Raw genomic sequence first — 23,680 nt, 5'->3', positions numbered from 1 at the left:
TGTCAGGTTTCGGGGCTGTCGCTGAGCAACACGGAGTTTCAGCTCCCTCCAAAGATGTTCTATTGAATTTAGGTCTGGAGAGTGGCTAGGCCACTCCAGAACATTGATATGCTTCTTACGGAGCCACTCCTTGGTTATCCTGGCTGTGTGCTTTGGGTCGTTGTCATGTTGGAAGACCCAGCCACGACCCATCTCTGACTGAGGCTGGGGCGGACTGACAACTCATGGGGCCCCTGGGCAATAGGGGATCATGGGGCCCTTGTGTCCTTGCCCAAACTCAAAAAAGCCTATGAAAAAGGTACCAGGGGCATCTCATGGGGCCCCCTACTGACCCTGGGCCCTCGGGCAGTGCCTGAGTTTCCAAATGGTCAGTCTGCCCCTAGACTGAGGGAAGGAGGTTGTTGCTCAAAATCTCACAATAAATGGCCCTATTCTTCCTCTCCTTAATACAGTGCAGTCATCCTGTCCCCTTCGCAGAAAAGCACCCCCAAAGCATGATGTTACCACCCCCATGCTTCACAATAGGGATGGTGTTCTTGGGATGCAACTCATCCTTCTTTTTCCTCCAAACACGATGAGTGAAGTTTAGACCAAAAAGTTCTACTTTGGTCTCATCTGACCACATGACTTTCTCCTATGCCTCCTCTGGATCATCCAGATGGCCATTGGCAAACTTCAGACGGGCCTGGACATGTGATGACTTGAGCAGGGGAAGCTACCATGCAATGCATGATTTGAAACCATGACGGCGTAGTGTTCTACCGACAGTGACCTTTGAAACCGTGGTCCCAGCTCTCTTCATGTCATTGACCAGCTCCTCCCTTGTAGTTTTGGGCTGATTCCTCACCTTTCTTATCACCAGTGATACCCCACGTGGTGAGATCTTGCATGGAGCCCCAGTCCGAGGGAGACTGACAGCCGTCTTTAGCCTCTTCCATTTTCTAACAATTGCTGCAACAGTTGATCTATTTTCACCAAGCTGCTTGGCAATTGCCCCGTAGCCTTTCAAGCCTTGTGGAGGTCCACAATTTTGTCTCTGGTATCTTTTGACAGCTCTTTGGTCTTGCCCATGGTAGTAGTTGGCGTCTGACTGAGGCACAGTAACAGGTCTTTGAGAGCCAGAATTCTTGCTGTTTCTTAGGTGTTCAAATACTTATGTTCAGCAGTGCAAGACAAAAAAATTCTTTAAAAATCATACAATGTGGTTTCCTGATTTTTTTTTTAAAATTCTGTCTCTCAGAGTGGGAATGCACCTACAATGTGAATTTCAGACCCCTCCATGATATCTAAGTGGGAGAACATGCAAAATCGCAGGGTGTTCAAATACTTCTGTTCCTCATGTATGTGTAGGGCAGTACATTAAAATGAATGGGATGCCCTATGAGTGGCGTACAGAACCATGCAAATATACCCACAAATGCGTGCGCACCGTTCCATTTGCGTAGGTGTGGGCAGAGCCTTAGCAGCTCAGCTAAACCTGGTCACCCTTCCCCCAGAAGTGATTTTGCAGCCTTAAGCCAGTCATATATGGATTGAAATTTACATTGAATTTGAATTTTGATTCATGTATCTTTCGATCAACTTGTATACAATCAGCCTGTTGTTTTTCTTTCAGAAGAATTAGTGCCTTCGGCTATAGCTGGCAACACTAATCATTGTGTTCCTGCATAGAAGGCTCCCCACCGACAACACAATAGGGCTGCTGGAGGGATTCCCCCAATCAACACTGTGTTGATGGGAAATTGAGCAATTTTCTTTCTTTTCATGGTGGAAGGAAAGAAAATTGTATAACCTATGGCCTGCCTTAAACACTTTAAATATCTAATGTAAATACAGAACATGTGCTCTGGGGGAAGTGAGGGGGCAGGGTGAGCTAAACTGCAAAGGGAACAACTTGATAGTTTTCAATTTGTCATTTTCTTTATGTATTTATTTATTTTGGTCCTTAGGTGATTAATTTAAAGCACCTCTGTCATGAGAGTAGTATGGGGCTGCTATTGCTGGGCTCCTTTTAAAAATGCTAAATTCTTTGCTGTGTCTGACCACAATACACTTGCGTTACAGATTCACAACAACCATTTTGTAAATGAGTATTAGGAAAGTGTCAGAATTCCTTCCAGGGAATTCATTAAAGCAGCAATGAAACTTTTCTGACAGTAGGTCCCCTTGGAACTACCTGCACCTAATTCAGGCAAGCATTTGCTCTAGTTTCAGTAACATTGCCAACATGGACAACAAATTCAAGTGGTTTTAACTACCACCACATTAAGAACATGTCACTATGGTAGTGACAGATTGGTAAAGAAAATCTATGGTCACAGTAAAAACGTACATTTGATAACCTCAACATTTTAATAGTAATACAAACAATAGTTAGTTTTGACATTTAAATATAGGCTTACTTGAAAGATCTCCTTTCATTTTGAGTTCTGCTGGTCATCTCTTTTCACAACTTGCTGGATTCTCTGCATGCTTTGCAGTTTCTCCTCTACTGTTTACTCAAAAATTCCAAGGACTACATATCCCATTGTACCTTGCTGCCTGTAAACTGTAATTCCTGTACTGTCTCCTCCTCCTATCCGCACCTCTGTAGTTCAGAAGGCAGGTTCTGTGAATTCTATGACACAGCAGTGCCTACTTACAGGACATAGTGAATTTCGTGTCACAGAACTCAAGGAGATAATGTGAAGAGATCTTCACAATATAAGTCTACAAATTTCAAGATTGTTCAGCGTAATATGAGTAGGTTTGAAATTATTAAAATACATTGTGTAAATGAACATATGAACATCTGAGCTATCTTGGTGAAATAAGAATGAATAAGCATAAGCCCTTTAATTACGTTTATTGCCAAAATAGGGGTTTAATGTCTTGGCTGCTGGAAATAGATTCCTTTAGGACCCCTTCACATGGGTGTAGAGAGCTGTACACCATGAAAATCTAGTGCATCTCTGCACCCGGGATTAAAAGGTTTTTGCGCACAGCTGCCAATGCAGATTAATGACAGGTTGCTACTGTACACTGCTGACTGCGCATCCAAGCTTTTATTCACATACAAGGATGGATGAGTGACCCTAGACACAAATCACCTTTGCCCAGAGATGCACATTCCTGTGTGGAGGTAGCTATCTTGGTACTGGTAGGGCTTTCCTTCCATTCTTCCTCTTAGGGTTTCCCTATGCTGCAGGCCTCAGATACAGCTTGTTTCCCAGCAAGGAGAACAGTGATCTGAACAGCAGTGACTTCCCTAAATCACACTACAAACCTGTTTAGACTAGCAGTCAAAGGCACAGCGTCTTAGTAGATCTCATTCTATAGATGTACAGCTATGAGGGTACAGAACTGGGTACAGGCAATGTACTACTATTTTTCAGGAGGATTCTAAAACAAAAGGTACTGCTTAGGCATATATATATGTCTAGATGATCCCCAGCAAATCTTCAATTTTTAAAGAGTATTCAACAGGTGTATGGACCTTTTAGTTGTTAGTGCTCACAAACCATGATTAACCTCCCAGCTGTACTTTATTAGGTTAAAAATATTCAACATATCTTGCTCGGGTGGAGTATGGGCATACAACCGGTATAGAGTAAATATGTGCAGTATGTATCTCCAAAACGTTCTTTTTTTTGGCGGGGGGGAGGGGGGTGAAGTGAGAAAAGGTTAGAACATTTGACATTTTATTATTACTGTCTTTGTTCCTATTGAGTAAATTTACCCTTTTTTTTATAACCTGATAACCACTAAAGAAAAATCCTATCGACCCCTGTTCCAGTGACAGCTGCCTCAGAGTGGATTTCCCCCTTACTTTTAAGAAATATCTTGCTTCATGTTGCATCTTGAGATAGTATGTGAAAGAGAGTCTTCCAATGGGACACAAATAGCAAAAAATACACTGACAAAAATTCAACTCTTCCATACTCTATCTACAATGAAAAAAATGAGGCTTTACAAACACTTTTAAAGTGTTATTAAACCCACAACAGTAAAATCAGCCTGTATATGCAGTAAAGCATGCTTGTTATACTCCCTGTGAAATCTAAGGGGTTAATCTTCTTCACTGTGTAAAAAGGCAGTTTGATCCTTTCTTCTCTGTTCCTTATTATTATTATTATTATACAGGATTTATATAGCGCCAACAGTTTGCTCAGCGCTTTACGATATAAGGGGAGACAATACAGCAACAATACAGTTCAATACAAGAAGGATAGAAGGGCCCTGCTCCTTGGAGCTTACAATCTAGGAGGGAGGGGCTAGTGGTACAAAAGGTAGTAACTGTGGGGGATGGACTGGTTGGAAGAGTAGAAGATTCCATTATTAGCTGAAAGCAGGATAGGCTTCCCTGAAGAGATAGGTTTTCAGAGATGGCCTAAAAGTGAGCAGAGTAGGCGACAGTCTGATAAATTGGGGTAGAGAGTTCCAGAGGATGGGGGAAGCTCTGGAGAAGTCCTGGAGACGAGCATGGGAGGAGGAGAGAAGGGAGCTAGAGAGCAGGAGGTTGTGCGAGGAGCAGAGATTACGGTTTGGGTGATATTTGGAGACAAGATTGGTGATGTTATTTGGGGCAGAGTTATAAATGGCTTTATATGTTATAGTTGATGTTTTGAATTTTATCCGTTGGGCAATGGGAAGCCAGTGGAAGGATTGGCAGAGAGGGGTGGCTGATACAGAACGGTTAGTAAAGTGGATGAGTCTGGCAGCAGCATTAATGATAGACTGAAGAGGGGATAGCCTGCGATGAGGTAGGCCAATGAGGAGGGAGTTACAATAGTGAAGGCAAGATATAACCAGAGAGTGAATAAGTTGCTTAGTAGTTTCTGAGGTTAAGAACGGCCGTATCTTGGAGATGTTGTGGAGGTGAAGTCTACAAGATTTGGACAGTGAATGGGTTTGGGATTGAAAGGACAGATGGGAGTCTAGGATTACACCTAGTACCCTGGCATGAGGGGAGGGACTGATGATTGAGTTATTGATCTTGATGGAAAAGTCAGGGGAGAGGGCACGGGCTGGAGGGAATACTAAGAGCTCAGTTTTTGAAATATTGAGTTTGAAAAAGTGGCGTGACATCCATGCCAATATGTCGCTTAGTAGGTTAGTAATGCGAGAGGAGACTGAAGGGGTGAGGTGAGGGGTAGAAAGATAGATTTGTGTGTCATCAGTGTAGAGATGGTACTTAAAGCCATGGGAGTTTATCAAATGACCAAGGGAGGAGGTGTAGATGGAGAAGAGTAGGGGTCCAAGGACGGAACCTTGAGGGACCCCTACAGAAAGAGGGAGTGAAGAGGAGGAGGCAGAGTTATAGGTAACACTGAAGGAGTGTTGCGATAGGTAGGAGGAGAACCAGGAGAGAGCAGAGTCTCAGAGGCCAAGAGAGTGGAGTTTTTTGAGGAGGAGGGGATGGTCAACCGTATCATAAGCTGCAGAGAGGTCAAGTAGTAAGAGTATGGAGTAGTGGCCATTGGTTTTAGCAGTTAGTAGATCATTAGTGAGTTTTAGTAGGGCAGTTTCAGTGGAGTGTAGTCAGCGAAAGGTTCCTCCCCTTTTTCAAGTGACCAACTCGTATCTCCTGATAAGACAGACTAAACCATAGGCATTTGCACATGCTCAGTTTGGCATGTATTGCTAAAGAGGTTTTTTTTCTTGGGAGAGTGCATGTAATCACCACAGGGCCAATCAGCACTGGTCAGACAGAGGTCAGGGGTTTTGCATCCTCCTAAAGCAGAAAGAAAACTACAAGCTTTAGCTAGTGCTGGGCTGGACACTGATTGAAGCCACAAGGCTGCTCTAACTTCTGATGAGAAAAGGTATTTAGCAGTTTATATTTACTAAAATAATACAATTTCCATTTTCTGTGTACTGTGGGAGAACAAATAGAGTGAATGCAGGGTCCTGGGTTTAGTAGCACTTTAAGTCCGAGGAGGCTCTATAATACACTATATTGCCAAAAGTATTGGGATGCCTGCCTTTAAACGCACATGAACCTTAATGGCATCTCAGTCATAGTCCATAGGCTTCAATATTGAATTGGCCCACCATTTGCAGCTATAACAGTGTCAACTCTTCTGGGAAGGCTGTCCGCAAACGTTAGGAGTGTGTCTATGGGAATGTTTGACCATTCTTTCAGAAGCGCTGTGAGGTCAGGCACTGATGTTGGACGAGAAGGGCTGGCTCACAGTCTCCTCTCTAATTCATCCCAAAGGTGTTCTATCGGGTTGAGGCCAAGTCTTTCTGCAGGCCAGTCAAGTACCCCAAACTTGCTTGTCCATGTCTTTATGGACCTTGCTTTGTGTACTGGTGCACAGTCATGTTGGAGCAGAAAAGGCCATCCCCAAACTGTTCCCACAAAGTTGGGAGCATGAAATTGACCAAAATGTCTTAGTATGCTGATGCCTTAAGAGTTCTCTTCACTGGAACTAAGGGGTCAAGCCCAACCCCTGAAAAACAACTCCACACCATAACCCCCCCCCCTACCAAACTTTACACTTGGCACAATGCAGTCAGGCAAGTACTGTTCTCCTGGCAACCGCCAAACCCAGACACGTCCATCAGATTGCCACACAGAGAAGAGTGACTCGTCACTCCAGGGAACATGTCTCCACTGTTCTAGAGTCCAGTGGTGGCGTGCTTTACATCACTGCATCTGATGCTTTGCATTCACTTGGTGATGTAAGGCTTGGATGTAGCTGTTCGGCCATGGAAACCCATTCCATGAAGCTCTCTACGCACTATTATTGTGCTACTCTGAAGGCCACGCAAAGTTTAGAAGTCTTAAGCTGCTGATTCTGCAGACAGTTGGCGACTTCTGCGCGCTGTGTGCTTCAGCTTGCCCCACCCCGCTGTGTGATTTAACGTTGCTTACCACTTTGTAGCTGAGTTTCTGTTATTCCCAGTTGCTTCCACTTTGTTATAATACCACTAACAGTTGACCATGGAATATTCAGTAGCAAGGAAATTTCACGGATGGACTTATTGCGTGGGTGACAACCTATCACGGTACCACACTTGAATTCACTGATCTCCTGAGAGCGACCCATTCTTTAAAACAAACAAATGTTTTTAAATATTTTGGATAGCGTAGGCTAGTATTAAAACTTTTGTCAGTCTTTTTTTGCCAAAAGTCTCTCATTAGGGAGATTTCATATCACTTACTGCCCAAAATAGGAACACAAATTAGAAAAACTGACAGGGGTTCTAACTCCTCAACGCTCTATCCACATCTAAAAAAAAAAAAACAGTTTTGACTTTAGTTACACTTGAAAAGTTCCAAAGTGCACATACAATTTACAAAAAATGCAATATTAATGCATTAACTGTCATTGTGAATGCAGGTAACACCAGGTAATTAATTTTGCTAGAGTCTAAATAATTTTTGCTTAGTGAAAATGTTTAGATGTTAATAAGCTTAGGTGGAGTGAGAGGGCATATCAATAGGCAGTGTGCCAAAGTGGGTACACCTACATTCTTCTTTTGAGAGCAGTAAATTGCATGCAATCCCCACATAGGACAAGTATAGGTGTGCAGTACATGAAAGTCTGTACATTGTTAGAAGCAAAATGTATTTGGAAATTATTCTAGGGTATGTAATTAAAGCTGAACTTTAGCATTGATCTTGCATACTTACATTGTTATAGCACAATATAAGCATACATATTTCATACCTGATGGGCCACTGGGGAAACTGACCATCACTGTAGTAATCATTATTACTGATGGCTGCGATCTTCCAGGTTCTATGCCAAGGGCCTTTCTTCCCCTTTACACACTGATCCCAGGGAGTTCCTTTTTCAATTTATACAAGACTTTCCCTGACTGGATGAGGTGGAAAGGAGGGGCAATGGTGTCACAATCTCCATCTTGTCCAATCAGAGCATGCCTTGTATTCACTGAAAAAAAAAAAATACAAAATGCAAAAATGGCATCAGTACCCAGTGATGGACCCCCTGTGGTTAGTTTGCAGAAGCTGCTTGCAAAGGACCTGGAAGATCACAGCTATCGCTTTATTAGTACCAACTATAAGATATTCATACTTAGATTGTGCCAAGCTGTATGCAATGATCATCATTCTTGGAGATTAGCTTTCATTTTGATTCTGTGCAGTACCTTTACTAGCCCATACCTTTGTATAGTATAAATTCCTTCATTGTTACTGTGCAAGTGCATATTGCTAATATTGATTTACAAAGTGCCAGTGCTTCCTCTGGGCTATGTAAAGTGATGTTATACAGAAGCTGTAGAAAACTATTGTTAGGTTAAATGATTGTATAAAAACTAATGTTATGTTAAAGCATTGTTAGCGTGTTATGACAGCATGATTTATTAAGGATGCCATTCAGTGCTAGGCTTATTATGAGGAGTGCAGTAAAACTGTAATCAGCACTTCCTTTAGCTGCTACTACAAAGTAGCCAACAGAGTTCCTGCTGCCTAGGTAGTTGCATCAACTATGTTCCCTGATTGTATGTGCAGTTTCTGCTGCCAGGAGTACCGGGTCATTTGATTGGCAGAAAGGTCTGAAATGGAGCAGGCCTTCTTTTCAATAAGCCCTCCCCCACATCCTCCAGCACACAGACAGTCAAGGCTATTATGAAGGGAAATACACTGCTTCAGCAGAGCCTCTCTCTAATTCAGCCTGCTCAGCCCTCAGCAGAGAAAACACACTTCTGAAAAGGATTTGCTACCTCCCAGCCCAGCCCCCAGTTGCTCCTTTGAAGGAAACTTGTGTGATACTAGGGACGGTGTCTGGGGGTGCTGGATGGATTATACTAAGAAGCATGTGGGTCTTTTTCATCCTCTGAGATAAACGAAGGTTTTATTTCCTGGTTTTTACGTTTCATTTAAGCCCTGTTTGCCGAGCTTAGAGGAAGCTGAATGAACAGCTGGACAGCTGGATATCAGGTATTACTGAAAACTGTTGTAGCTCTGTTGACGCATTTGTGCTGTTTGTGGCATATAAATAGAATGAATCAAACTCATACAATTTATGTACATAAGTCTAACAGTCCTTCTTTGGTTTTAGCATCAGAAAATTGCTGTTGCCTCCTTATATAATTCAATGACCGTTCTAAAAACATTTATCTTGGTACCTTAGATTGTATTGTAACTGTACTGGTTCACTTTATTTTGCACAGTGCTGTGTAAGCTGTTGGTGCTATATAAATTATGCATAATAATAATGTATTTTATGGAATGTGAGCTGGAGAAAATCATACATCAGTAGGCATGTGTAGTTTACATTTGCTGCTTTTTATTACAGGATTTGTGTTATGATACAAAGTAATTTGTGTTTGTACAACTTGTGTGCGAAAGATAAACTACAACTACCGGTAGTTACATCTCAGCTGTACAAGCTTCATTCAAACTGATTCATAATACAGACTGTAACTTGCACATTCACAGCATATACAATCCTATGGCACATGTGTTTATTGTTATCTGAACTATCTAAATCACATCATATCTCAGGATTGTGTCATGGTGAGATAAACTGATTTTAAAGTGGCCTTTTTCCTTAAGAAAAGTGGTCCCGTTGAATACAGAGAAATGCAATTTTTGGATCATTCAGTAAGGATTTAAAATGTGCTTATTGTAGACCTAATTTGTAATATAGGTTTATGTTTTCACTAGGTTTAGATTAGGTAGAGAATTCAGCAACTTCCAAGTTTGTTCTTGCTATTTCTTACTGTGGTTTGATTTAACATTTCTATCCACAAGACTACAAAGCAGCTGCATCCCCCAGAACATATTTTAGGATGTAAGGCATCAGTAGCTAGCTTCTCATTTTTTGTTACTGTTATTATCACTAGAGTTTTTTATGTTTATGAAAGCTGACCAACAATCCATCACAGGCCTTATTAAAGCATTCTCTTAAGACAGAGTGTCTTTGGTAAGAAGAAATGTCAGTCACCATTTATTTTGTTGAACTTGGGTCATGTTTGAATGAAAATTCAGTAACCTCCCATCTAGAAGCCTAGCTCTAAGCTGCTTCCACATCTTTGGTATGCATTTGTCCTTCATTAGCATACTAGTGATTACATAGCCTTTTGTCAATGTAAACCACTGTTTGTTACTTTGTAGTGTAATGTAGGCTCTTCCAGCAGGAAGGAGTTAAATTGAATGCAGTGCTAATGAATGTGTAAGCTGTAAGAAATGACTAGGAGGCCCTGATAAACATTTGGAAGTTGCATTAACTCTGTATTCTACAAGATCAGTAACACATGGTTTAACTTGCTTGCTACACTCAGCTGGAAAGTTTTCCCACACTAAAAACTGCCTGCTGCATTCAGTCCCTTTTATAAATGTTGCCAACCCTCCTGCATTAGCTATTGTGACCTGGCTGTGTTTTCCCCTGTCACCCCTCCTTCTACTGAAATTCTACACCTTGCCCTTTATTTGCCGCTCATCCTTTTTATCCTGGAGACCTTGAGGAAAAGAAGTTTGCTCCGAAGACTGGATTATCAACTAAAACCTATGTAGCACTACCCCCTTAGGAGTTGCCGAAGTTTCATTCAGATCTGCATCCAGGAAACCGTAACCAGTTCTTGAACTAGTTTTGATGCTTTATTAGGGGATAATAAACTTGGATGGGGTGAGGGGTGTACTGGATGCCCAATAACTGCAACTGCGGACAAAATTCCTGAAACTATTTACAAGTCTTTACAGCAAAAAATCCTCTTCTAGAGAGCTAGCCAGCCTCTCCTGATGTACTACCCTAGATTCTTTTTAATCCAACAGTTCTGGGTAAATCCCTGGGCAGGGGATCTAGTGCCTGTCCCTTTAAATAATTAAACAGTCATGGGTAGCGGCTAATCCAGTTTCCCACCAGAGTGCTCCTTCCCGTTTGTGGCCCAGGGGGTGCAGGTCTATTTACCTGGTCCCTCTCCTGTGCTGCCAGTGGGTCGGTGGCTGCTACTAGGCCTTCTAGCTGGGTGGCTCCTTCAATGCCACATAGGTGGTCCCCTCTTAGGGGGCCGGTGAAGTCCAGAGCTTTCAGCCTTGCAGGATCCTATGCCTGCAGGTGAGCTTCTTTCCACCTGGGCCCCCTCGCAGGCTCCTACCTCTCTTCCTCTTTCACATATTCCACCCAACTCCTTCTCCAACCACTCTCCTCCTGCTGAGCAGGCTCAGTTACTCTTATAGGTTGTCCTCGCCCCTTGCCAAACTTCCTGTTGGGGATTGGCCAGGATAGTCTAAAAGTACAGACCAGTCACTCCTCAGTTTCCCCCACTGCTTCTAGACTTTCCTCAGAGTTCTAGAGCAGAGGGAAATTCCAGAGTACTGGTCTGCAGAGCCTCTCAGTTCTGACCAAATTTCGACCCCTGCTAATTATCACCCCTGCTACTCAGCCCTAGCCAACAATTGGCTAACTAGGATGGTGCTACATCTGTTTGTGGTATGACACTGAATATGTGTAAAAAGTCAAATCTGCATTTAGAAGGGAGAGCTTAATCTGGATTCATTTTTTCTATATAATGAGACTGATAGAGGCTTTGTCATTGGTAACTGTGTAACCTACGGGTCCAATGGGTGGTCTCTTCAATAGTTCAAAAGATCTGAGATGCAGGCATCTTGAGTAGAACCGAGTACAAGTAAGAAATAGAATTAACAAAAAAAAAAGAAGAGTAGGGAAGAAGAGAAAGAGAGTAAAGAGGCCACCTGCTACAATGCCCAATCAAGACCGGAGACAACCACTTGCACACACCCCACAGCGACCAATGAAGGATCAGGTGAGGGGAGTCTTAAAAAGGTCCCACAATTCCCAGACCTGGTTGTGGATGTCCAGAGACTCATTCAGGGAAGTGTTGGGTATTACTTCCTCTTCCCATCATGAATCCTGGTGTGCAATTCAACCAAAGAGGGAGGTTCCAATTTCTTCCATTTGAATGTGACCAGGAACCGCAGTGCAGTCAGTACCTGTGCTAGAAGCTTTGTAGATGTTTTTGAGGAGAATCGATGGGGGAGTCCCAGGTTAAAGATTTGGGGCAAAGATGGAATGGACTAAAGAGTGGACCGTGCACCAGTAGGGGGTGATCAGTGGATATAACCAGTAAATGTGATACAGTATACCTAACTCCTGTCTGCATCGCCAACAATGGCTGTCAGCGGAGGGATTTATGGAGTGAAGCAGGTGAAGAGTTTGATACCAGTGGAAGAGGATTTTATTTCCTTATACAAGGTGCAAATAGCTTTTGAACGCATGAGACCTAATTAGTTGCAAGGGGGGGGGGGGCAGGTCTTCACCCAAGACCTGCTCTCATTTCTCATATATGTATATTATGCTGGGCTGAGGACTGCATGGGGACAGAAATAAGGAGTTTGTAGATTTGGAAGATCATACCCTTGATGATAGACCTTCCAGAAAAATGTTCAGATATTCTGCTATGTCAAATAGCAGCATTGAAGAGAACTCTAAAGAAGTCAGACCTTAGCTTTTTCTTTGCTCTGATAAAAAAAGTTTGATGGTTAATAATGCCCTGAGAGTGGACCACATTCCCACTGGTGATATAAGTGTAGTACCCTCCTAGATAGGTGCTAGGATAAGTAAATTATAATTGGCTCCCCTGCTTAACAGAAGAACTGTTAGGAAAATGTAATCAGGCTTTCTGCTTAACAGAGAGCTACAATCATTTTGTGATGTCCACTCAGTGTGTTCAAGTGCTGTTGGTTTTGCCTCTGGCTTCCTATGTAACTAAGTAACCTGGGAAGGTTCTGGATGAATAGGTGGAACTCGTGCAGAACAGAGTATAAATATGAAAGCCAATCCCACGGAGTTTAGCCCTGAAGGATGGTGAGAGAGGGTATTTATTCTTTGGGCACACTGAGCCCTGAGTCTTTCCTGGAGAGGATTGTACCAGCCTGGTGGGAGGGCACACTGCCTCCCCAGGCACCTGCTACCATGCGGTCTCAGGTGGGCTACCTGAAGGCCTTGATCAACAGAGAGAGTGACCTGGTTTTTCAGAATGCTTGATAAGAGGTGTCTACTGAGGATCTGGTCTGGTATCACGGAGAAGACACTATTGGCTGTTCTTTCGGGACTTCTGACTACAGACATGCTAAGTATCTCATAGATTGTTGCTGTTAACCCCCCCCCCCCCCTCTGATGTGCTAGAGTCAGCTAAAGGCCCAGACAAGGGAACACTGGCTAGTGTTCCGAAGAGCTTTGTCCAGTTAACACTGCTGCCAAGAGACTTTGCTTAAATACTGCTGTTTCACTACTAGTTACAAGAAGTCTGCCAGCTGCTTCCAGCACGAACTTCATCTAAAGCTCAACCAGAGACCAAATAGTGTCCTCCTTTTAAATAGTTCTATTCTTGGAGTTGCCTACTAAATCCCCTTTTCCTATTCAAGTTCTCCAACAATAAAACTACAAAATAACAACCCCTAGACTGATCATTGAAGACAATAAGCAGGTGTGTGTGTGTATGTGGCTGTGAAACTACTTTGTGCCTGGCTGTTAGACTAAAGTGGGGCATACCTGGGCAATATCCTAGTGGCTCCTATGGGGTTAATGCTACAGAAGAAGTGACTGGTAATTTCAAGAGCTTGCACTGCACAGAATGTAACAATAAAGAGATGGAACAGTTCTGTTTGCTTACAACTGTGGGTATGCTCAATGTCTAAAACAGGGCACACACAGTATATTACAATTGCCTTTAAATTTGCTTACAACTATATAGTATAAGGCAATAAAATCATCATATATCTAATGAGGTAGGCTTTCACTCTATCTAGTTGTTGGTCTAAAGTCTAAAAGATATTGTACAGTCATGCTGTAATGTGTGTGGCCAGCTTTATTCATTATTTTTATTACTGAAACATGTTTGATGGGGCATTTGATGACCACACAAACAGATATTGGACCTATATATCAACTGGTTCTGTAATATCTTAGATCTTAGCAGGGCCACGGGGGCCTTCTTGATATGTGGACCAGAAATTAAATAAACTGGTTTGATAATCTTTTATCAAAAGGTGCATTTGCAGGAATTGAAACCATGCATGTGATGTAAGCAGCTTTCTGTTATGTGGTGCTCTGAACATCTCAGAAGCTGGCAGAAAAAAGTTTTGCAGTCTTTATGCTCTGACATAACTATTAGGCTTTAGAACCAAGAAACCTGCTGTTTCTTTCATTTTATAATATAAAAGGCGGGCAATGCATTGAAGTCACCAGGAAAACTCCAAAAAACAGAATTACATCTAGCTAACCTAAAGGATTTTGGTGGGGCACTGTACTATAAAAATAGAAATTCAGATGTGTCATATGCCATTCCAGAAGAAGTTTAGAGGAACCATGAACTTTATATGTAAAGTAATGTTGATCGTGCATCCAGAATTCAAATAGAATTCCCTGCATTGTTAATTTATACAAATGATCACTATCAGGAGAATGGCAGATCTACTTTAGTTGTATGTACAAGGTCACATCTATGTATTGCTCTAACTCAGGTTCTGTAGAAGAAATCTGTTTTGTTTTATTTCTAGATACCTAACCACATCCCTTGTAACAAATTATATGTGGTGATGTCACAGTCTCTACTTTGCTGCAAAGAACTTCATACTCAATGGAGTGCTGTGGTGCAGTGTTTTCTGTTGATCTAATTGGATGCTATGATCAACAGCACTATTTCTTTTTCTTGTGTTTTTTATAACTGTTCTGGGAGGATTCATAAATCTAAGCAATCAGGATTTTAGATTTACATTTCCATGACTGCTTACCATTTGCTATTGTTACAGTCTTGTGTGCATCGTATTAAGTTCAAATCAAACTAATAGGTCCACTCAATAGCCCCCATCCTTTCTTGTTGGTCTTAACTCTCCTGCACTTACTTGCAAATTGTTTTCATGTAAGATAAAAGTTAAATATCTGGTACTTCTTAGTATAGGGGAGCATATCGTCAGCTAATAATGGAATCTTCTACTCTTCCTACCAGTCCATCCCCCACAATTACTACCTTTTGTACAACTAGCCCCTCCCTCCTAGATTGTAAGCTCTGAGGAGCAGAGCCCTCCTATCCCTCTTGTATTGAACTGTATTGTCTCCCATTATATTGTAAAGAGCTGAGCAAACTGTTGGCACTATATAAATCCTGTATAATAATATCATTCTATCTTCTTTCTTGCATTATGCAACATTGGGTGCTACTTGTCAGGTGTAGGTACTGTTATTTGGGGTTAACTTTGAGCTTTTTAATTTAGTTACCTCTTAGCTGGTGGTGGAAGAGTGCGGGGTAGGTGGTAGATAAAAGGAGTAAAAGCTTGGTGGTATGGGTGGGCTATTACAGTAGAAATAAAGGCAAAACTTTTTTTTGGATAGAGTAAGAGGGTCACAACCCTTATCAGTTTTTTGCCATCTGTGTCCCACTGGGTAGATTTCACTTCCTGTCCCATAGCCAAAAGATGGTTCTATGGATATGAAAGGAAATGCCTGGAAAGTGAAGGAATCCCTGGTGTCCCCATTGGAAGATTTCCAACACAAAATTAGAAATTTTCTTTCACTGTCTGTGATCATGATAAACAGGGCAAACAGAGAGGATGAAAAATATCTCAACAGGAGCACAAGCAGTAATAAAAACCTGACAGTGTCTCTAATAAATTTCTCCTCTATCAAACTAAAAAAAAGAAAGTTTTGCCTTTAGTTATAATTTAAGATCTTGTTACATTGCCCGTATGTGTCATATTGTACATCTAGACTGCCAGTTGCTTGAACATCCAATAGCAGGTCAGTGCTCAGCCTTCCCAGAAATATGTCAACATTTGAATATCCAAGCTTTGAGGCTTCCTGGGTTATGAAGACTCTGCCCTATGGTATGTGTGCAGGCACTGGATGATGGCTGTTTTTGCCTCATGGGAACAGTTTTACAGGCTAATGTCATGACAGGTTTACTTTCAGTTAATAATTTAGTAAAGGTCTAGTATCGTAGCTATTAAAGCTTGTCACATGTTTAGCATTTTTGACATGAAGCTAGACTGCATAACCTAGATTGAAAAAAGATGACTAGCAGTTTGATAAACTGGTTTCTAAAGATGTCCATAGCCATGTGACTCCCATTATCTGATAACTGCAGCTTTGTCAGATTTCAATCAGATTGGAGAATAAAAACATGTAATACATAGGGGTCCATTTATAAAGCAGAGAATATGACTTTCACAAACATTTGTTGGTGGAGAATCAAGCACCCCCTAATTTAAAACACATACACCTCTATGGTTCTCCACCAGAGAATGTGAAGGTCACATTCATAGTTACATAGTTAGTCTGGCTGAAAAAAGAAAAAGTCCATCCAGTTCAACTATTAAAAAAAAATTGGATATTCCCTGGATCAACTTTACCTATAAATGTTAGTATTCAGTTATATTCTGTGTATCTAGGAAATGATCCAGGCCTTTTTTTAAAGCAATCCACGTAGCTGGCCAGAACCAACTCTTGAGGGAGTCTATTCCACATTTTCACAGCTCTTACTGTGAAGAAACCTTTCCATGTTTGGAGATTAAATTTATTTTCCTCCAGACGTAAAGAGTGCCCTCTTGTCCTCTGTGATGACCTCAGGGTGAATAGCTCTACACCGAGTTCACTATATGAACTACTGATGTATTTGTACATGATGATCATATCCCCCCTTAATCTCCTCTTCTTAAGAGAGAATAAATTCATTTCCTCTAATCTTTCCTAATAGTTGAACTCCTCCATGCCTCTTATCAGTTTGGTTGCCCTTCTCTGTACTTTCTCCAGTTCCTCAATGTTCTTTTTGTGAATTGGTGCCAAAAACTGAACTGCATATTCCAGATGAGGTCTTACTAATGATTTGTACAGGGTAAAATCTCTTTCTCTCTCTCTCTGGAGTCTATACCTCTTTTAATACAAGAGAGGATTTTGTTCGCGTTAGAAACCGCAGCTTGGCATTACATGCTATTATTAAGCTTGTGATTTACCAGAACTCCCAGATCCTTCTCGACCATTGATTCCCCAATTTTACTCCCCCAGTATGTATGATGCATGCATATTCTTAGCCTCCAAGTGCATAACCTTAAATTTATCTTAGATTTTAAGCTCCAAGGAGCAGGGCCCTCCTAACCCTCTTAAATTGAACTGCATTGTTCCTGTACTGTCTCCCTTTTATATTGTAAAGCTCTGAGCAAACTGTTGGCGCTATATTAATCCTGTATAATAATAATTTTCAACATTAAACCTCATTTGCCACATAGTTGCCCAAATAAACAGTGCATTGAGGTCGGCTTGTAAGTTGAAGACATGCTGTAAGGACGTTATTCCACTGCACAGCTTGGTGTCATCTGCAAAGACTGAAATGGGATTTTTAATCCCATTCTTTTCTTTATAACTTTATAAATAGTCCCTGTATTGTCTGGTGGCCAATAGAGACCAACATTGTGATTTGTTTTGATGGAACATTTTGTGCTGCCCTTTGTTGTTTTCCAATATCGTTGTGCAGATAATCGAGTTACAGTCACAGCGAATCACGTTTAAAAGTGAACTACATGTCACACATTTTTATATGATATTCCGTGTAAGAGTGTGTGGCTTGTTACATAAGGACTAGTTTTGTCTGTGCATATAGCCGTGATTTATTTTTCCTATGATCATTCTCAATTACAAACTAACATACACAAATAACCACATCATACAATTAAACACACAGACCCAGTTGTATGGGTGGGTTAATGCATTTTCAGATCCTAGTCCAGACCCACTGGAGCTGGCTTGCCAGGGCCAGCTGTAAGTGGCCTAGGCATTCCCTGCGCCATAGCCACACATATATGTGACCATTGTATATGTGAAGCTGCAGGACAGGGAATGCCCCAGGCACAATGTTTGGCCCAGTGCAAGTGGCAGGCTCATGCAGGTGGGTCTGGACTAGGTTCCAAACATACCTGAGCTCATCCCTAGACTTGTAAGTAGAAAATTGTAACATCTAAGTAGCCATTAGTTGATTACATACAATAGCCCAGACTTGCATCTCATTTTGACACTGAGAATTGTTTTGATATGATCCTAGATACTGAGTTCTTATGGGGGCTGTCCTTGGAGGGCCCATTCACTTTTTTGCAATGTTTGCTACCAGAATGAATGGCAATGCACATTCTCTGTGTGTGGTATGTTACAGTGCTATTCAATGGGAATTGCATCCCAACACATTATACAATAAAACCCAACACAGCACAGTGTACTACAGTGCATATACTGTGTTTTGTGGTGCATTGCGTTTTTAAGAAAGGGTCATGTACATTTTTTCATCTGATATTTTAAAGATGGTCTGCCTTACTACAGCACACCTTAATGCGTATACATTTACAGACCCCCTATCGTACACCTAAACAGCGATTATTAGTTTTTATTTTTAATAATTTTGTGTGAAAAATTGGTTCTTTGTGATAAAAACAGATGGTTTTGGTACTTGCAGTTTGAGAAACCCTCTTTGTCATTTTTGTACAACACGTACCTTCATATGTTCTTCATGCCTGAGATGTCTCTAAGAATCCACATATAGTAAACATGCTAACAGTAGGAAAGGACTAATAGTAAGCGTTCTCTTGTATTATATGAAAAATAGCATCCTTGTGTCTCCTTTGCCATACATTCTCCCTGCTCAACCTTGTCAGCCAGGAAGTATGTATATGTAAAAGTATGTCAGTGAATACATCTTTAGTATAAAAAATTCTATGCGGAGTGCCATATATCTGCAGTTGACTTCCTCGGGATATAGAAGTAATGTTAAACTGGCAGGACCAGAACATTCTCAGTACAGAGGGCAGAATGAGAAAAGGAATAATATGAAGGGATATATATAGAATCTGTGATTGAAAGAGAGACTTACTAAAGTATATAGTTGTTAAATCCAGCAATAAGTACCATACTCCTATAATAGGCTTGGTGGCAGAGTACAAGTGGGAACTAAAAAGGGAATATGGTGCTGCTTTACAAGAGATTTAAAACATTTGGTGAATGATTTAGCCCGTGTGCATTTAATACTAAGGGACTTAGACTTAGTATGGGAGGCCCTAAATCCTCTGCAACTCATCTGGCTCAGAGAGAGCTGATGTAAGCAAAACCAGAGTGCCTGTGTTCTAAAATCTGAGGTCTGTATTTATATTTATTTTAGGTGTTTAGAGGGCGGTGGCTTTAGATATCTTCAACATATATTCGAATTTTGGACAAATAGACTAGAAAAACAATTTCTTCTGCCCATTTTTCACATTGGACATGCAAGGATTGTTGAAGTTATAACAAAAGCCTTGTGTCCTTCCAAACTTTCTAATCAGACAGTAGTGGCAGTCTATGAATAGAAAGAAATTGCAGTGTTCAGCCTCCAAATAGGCAGTTCCTTTGTCAGACGGTGTCTGACAGTGTCATGCTCTGTAGCCTTGTGCTGTACTTTTCTCTAGCTCTCTCCACAGCATTAAATACAATTATATTTATTTGAACTTCAAATGGCTGTTCATAATTTTAAGCTTCAGGCTCCATGCACACGGGGCGTTTTAATAACGCTGATAACGTTAGCTGTGTAAAGTCACGTTAAAAACGTGAGCTTTTCAGCGTTTTGTTAGCATTTTTGCATTAACATTTAGTTGTGTTTTGCCACATTTTTTTAGCTTTTTTTGCGTTTCTGTTTTTTCGTGTTTTTGTTTTTTGTTTTTTGTTTTTACCAGAAAAAAAATTTTTTTTAGCTAACATGCTAAAGTCCAAAAACACTGGTTTACTGTGGTTTACCACATTTTGTCACATTTTTCAGCATTAGAGCATTTTTACAGCTAAAAAAACTCCTCTAGAAACCCACTAGTTCTGTTTTTTTTTTCCAGCCAAAAAAACGCCCCTGCCAAAAAACGCTGATTACAGTCTATGTGTGCATGGACACATAGGATAACATGCTGGGGAGTTTACTGGCTGTAGAAAAAACCATCAAAAGCCAAAAACAGCTGCTGTAAAAACGTCCAGTGTGCATGAGGACTCAGCAGTTATCCTTTTTTGTATTTGCTGATTGCATTTTAACATTTTAACCTTAAAACAGTATTAAACCCCAAAACTAAATGCAGTTTACCTCTTCTTAGATGTGGATGTATTTTATCCTCTTTATTTTTTTTAGGTCCCCCCCCCCTTTATTTTCAGTAAGTCTATTTTTTTTTTCAATGTCCTTTAGCAGACTAACCTGTCTAGCAATTGTGGCAGTTAGAGGGATGAGACTAGGAATGAGCTCAGACATGTTTGGACACAAGTGTGAACCAGCCTGAGATATCCTCTCAGAAGGCTGTCAGAGCCAACAGCCAGTCATAGGCAGCAATTGCATTCCCTTACCCGAAGCCACACATATTCAAGGGGCATGTAAATGTGTGGGGCGGGGAATGCCTCCAGCACATATGGTTGGCTTTGACAGCTTCCCAGTGGTATTGCTCACATGGATTCAGACTCGCAACCAAACACACCTGAGCTCATCACTGGTTGAGAAAAACATTTAACACTGACAGGGGTGCTCACAATGATCAGCTTTTATCATTTATGTAAAACCTTTATCCCAAAAGGAAAAAACTGTTTACTGTAACTGATTAAAAAGTATTGGGGGGGGGGGTCAGTTTTAATTTGTTAGCAAAGTCCATCTAAATCTGCTAGTGATCTAACACTGTCCTGTCCCCAGATTGACAATTCTGCTGTCCAAAGGCATCTCTGTAGCTTCTCCAGAGTACAGACACCCAAGGATGGGAAGTATGTTATTGACAGGGTCACTAGGTCGTAAGAAAGAAAACAAGATAATTGGTAAGCTAAAATACTGCATATTACAGTTTTGTGTATGGGCTTGTTACTGCATTAAATGGTAAAAAAAAAAAAAAACCCCATTGAATTAACCATGCTTGTAAGATGTCCATTTACTAATAACTGAAATTTTCAGGTTTAGATAGAACATTGTGTAGAGCAGGACTGTAACTAAAGAAGATAACCTCAGGACACGGTAGGCATAACACATGCAAAGCACTTTGAACTTTTTAATAAGAAAGCCAAGCGCGGTCTGCATGTCTGCTAGAAGTCTGTGGAAGATTTACTTGTTAAAAAGACCTCTTTGCCAATTGAAACAATAATCCTCACCCACTCATATTCACCGTAGACTTCATGACTAAGGGAGGTTATATACCCTGTTTTTTTTTTCCATCTGTGTCCCATTGGGGAGGTTTCCCTTCACTATCTGTCCCATAGCCAAAACAGGAAGTAAGAAGTAATCCCTCCAAAATGAAGGCATTCGTGGTTGTTCCCAGAACTAGTGTTCACCAGTGGAAGATTTCCCTCTTACCCTGTCCTGGTGAAAACTCTAAATATGGTATTTTCTTTTACTTTAAGAAACAGAGTGACAATAAAAGACACAGAAAGGCAAATGGGTGAGAAGTTGTACTTTGAAGAGAACCTGTCACTTTGCTCTGATCGGGCAAAGTGATATTTAAAAACATTAAAACAATTCATGTCTCAGTACTGAACACAATAAATAATGAAAATGTTACCTTCCTTATGAGTACAACAAAATAAACATTCCCCAGTAAACGATTTGTTAAGTCTTATCTGGTACGTGCATTTTATGACTTTCAATGCTGTTGGCTCTTGTTCTCTCAGTTCTGCTTCCTTCTACTTTTCACAGGAAGGCATTAACAGTGCACAGTGCAATCCTAAAAGCCCCATGCACGCGATCAGAATATCGGACAAACGATCGTCCATATCTTTTTGCATGCTAGTCTCGTATTGAAAATAAAGAGGTTACTAAAGTTACGAAAATTCTTGTATGGTGGAATAAAAATTAGAAAGTGATGCAATGTATTGTATTGCATTTGTATTGTATTTTTGGATGAAAACTGTACTGATTAAGTGAAGATCATATAAGCTGGTATCGTACGAGAAAAATATTCCTGCTTGACCCTTCAAATATTTCTGGACGAAAGCTGTGTACTAACGATCATATTATCATACGATTACTTTGAAAGCTGTATTTTTCATAAATTTTATGATTGTGTGTGCTAGGCTTAAGTTAGTCCTTCAGTATCGAGGAGGGAGTAGCAGGGAGAGGACTGGGTAATGTGTTAGGAACGTAAGGATACCCCATTGTTTGATGGAAATGAAAATTATCAACCTGCAGAGGGCTGAATTCAAAAACACCCCAAAAATCTAAGTGAAAAAATTATGCAGCAGGCTAGTCCATCATTGCAGCAGCTCAAAATGGTACTCAGTAGTTTGTATGGCCCCGATGTGCTTGTATGCATGCCTGCCAATGTTAGGCGAGACGACAAATGCTGTCCTAGGGTATTTCCTCCCAGATCTGGACCAGGGCATCACTGAGCTCCTGGACAGTCTGAGGTGCAACCTGGCTGTGTCGGATGGACCGAAACATGATATCCCAGAGGTGTTCTATCAGATTTAGGTCAGGCGAGCATTGGGGCCATTCAGTGGTATCAATTCCTTCATCCTCCAGGAACTGCCTGCATAGTCTTGCCACATGAGACCGGGCAATGTTGTGCACCAGGAAGAACCGAGGACCCACTGCACCAGCGTAGGGTCTTACAGTGGGTCCAAGGATTTCATCCCGATACCTAATGGCAGTCAAGGTGCCATTGTCTAACCTGTAGAGGTCTGTGCGTCCCTCCGTGGATATGCCTCCCTAGACCATCAGTGACCCACCACCTAAACTGTGATGCTGAACGATGTTACAGGCAGCATAACATTCTCCACGGCTTCTCCAGACCCTTTCACATCTGTCACATATGCTTAGGGTGAACCTGCTCTCGTCTGTGAAAAGCACAGGGCACCAGTGGCAGGCCTGCCAATTCTGGTGTTCAATGGCAAATGCCAATCGAGCTCTATTGTGCCAAGCAGTGAGCACAGGGCCCTCTAGAGGACATCGGGCCCTCAGGCCACCCTTATCAAGCCTGCTTCTGATTGTTTGGTCAAAGACATTCACACCAGTGGCCTGCTGGAGGTCATTTTGTAGGGCTCTGGAAGTGCTCATCCTGTTCCTCCTTGCACAAAGAAGCAGATACTGGTCCTGCTTCTATGGCCCTGTCCAGCTCTCCTAGAGTAACTACCTGTCTCCTGGAATCTCCTCCATGTTCTTGAGACTGTGCTAGGAGACACAGCAAACCATCTGGCAATGGCACATATTGATGTGCCATCCTGGAGGAGTTGGATTGCCTGTGCAACCTCTGTAGGGTCCAGGTATCACCTTTAATTTATATTTATATATATATATATATATATACAGTCATGGCCGAAATTGTTGGCACCCTTGATATTTTTCCTGAAAATCAAGTATTTCACACAAAAAAGGTATTGCATTAACACATGTTTTGCTATACACATGTTTATTCCCTTTGTATGTATTGGAACAAATATAAAACAGAGGCAGAAAAGCAAATATGACATAATGTCACACAAAACCCCAAAAATGGGCTGGACAAAAGTATTGGCACCCTTAACTTAATATTTGGTTGCACACCCTTTGGAAAACATAACTGAAATCAGTCGCTTCCTATAACCATCAATAAGCTTCTGACACCTCTCACCCGGAATTTTGGACCACTCTTCCTTTGCAAACAGCTCCAGGTCTCTCTTATTGGAAGGACACCTTTTCCCAACAGCAATTTTAAGATCTCTCCACAGGTGTTCAATGGGATTTAGATCTGGGCTCATTGCTGGCCACTTCAGAA

At 41.3% G+C, this 23,680-nt stretch overlaps 1 protein-coding gene across 2 annotated transcripts in view; it reads left to right on the top strand.

The window, feature by feature from the left end:
- Positions 1-23,680, top strand: part of PALD1 (phosphatase domain containing paladin 1) — a 419,780-nt gene that overhangs the window by 69,841 nt on the left and 326,259 nt on the right. Inside the window, exon 1 of one of the 2 annotated variants that reach the window (XM_089686198.1) lies at positions 8,572-8,893. The exons of the other annotated variant lie outside the window; for it this stretch is intronic. The gene's annotated coding sequence lies outside the window, so the exon portion shown is untranslated. Of the gene's footprint in view, positions 1-8,571; positions 8,894-23,680 lie in introns of those variants that run through there. 2 annotated transcript variants of the gene reach the window in all.

This window comes from Staurois parvus, unplaced genomic scaffold, assembly GCF_062004578.1.
Source record: "Staurois parvus isolate SC_StPar_1 unplaced genomic scaffold, SC_StPar_1.0 ptg000393l, whole genome shotgun sequence".
Classification (NCBI taxonomy): Eukaryota; Metazoa; Chordata; class Amphibia; order Anura; family Ranidae; genus Staurois; species Staurois parvus.
Note: the sequence above shows the minus strand (reverse complement) of the source record. Positions and strands in the feature narration are given on the sequence as shown.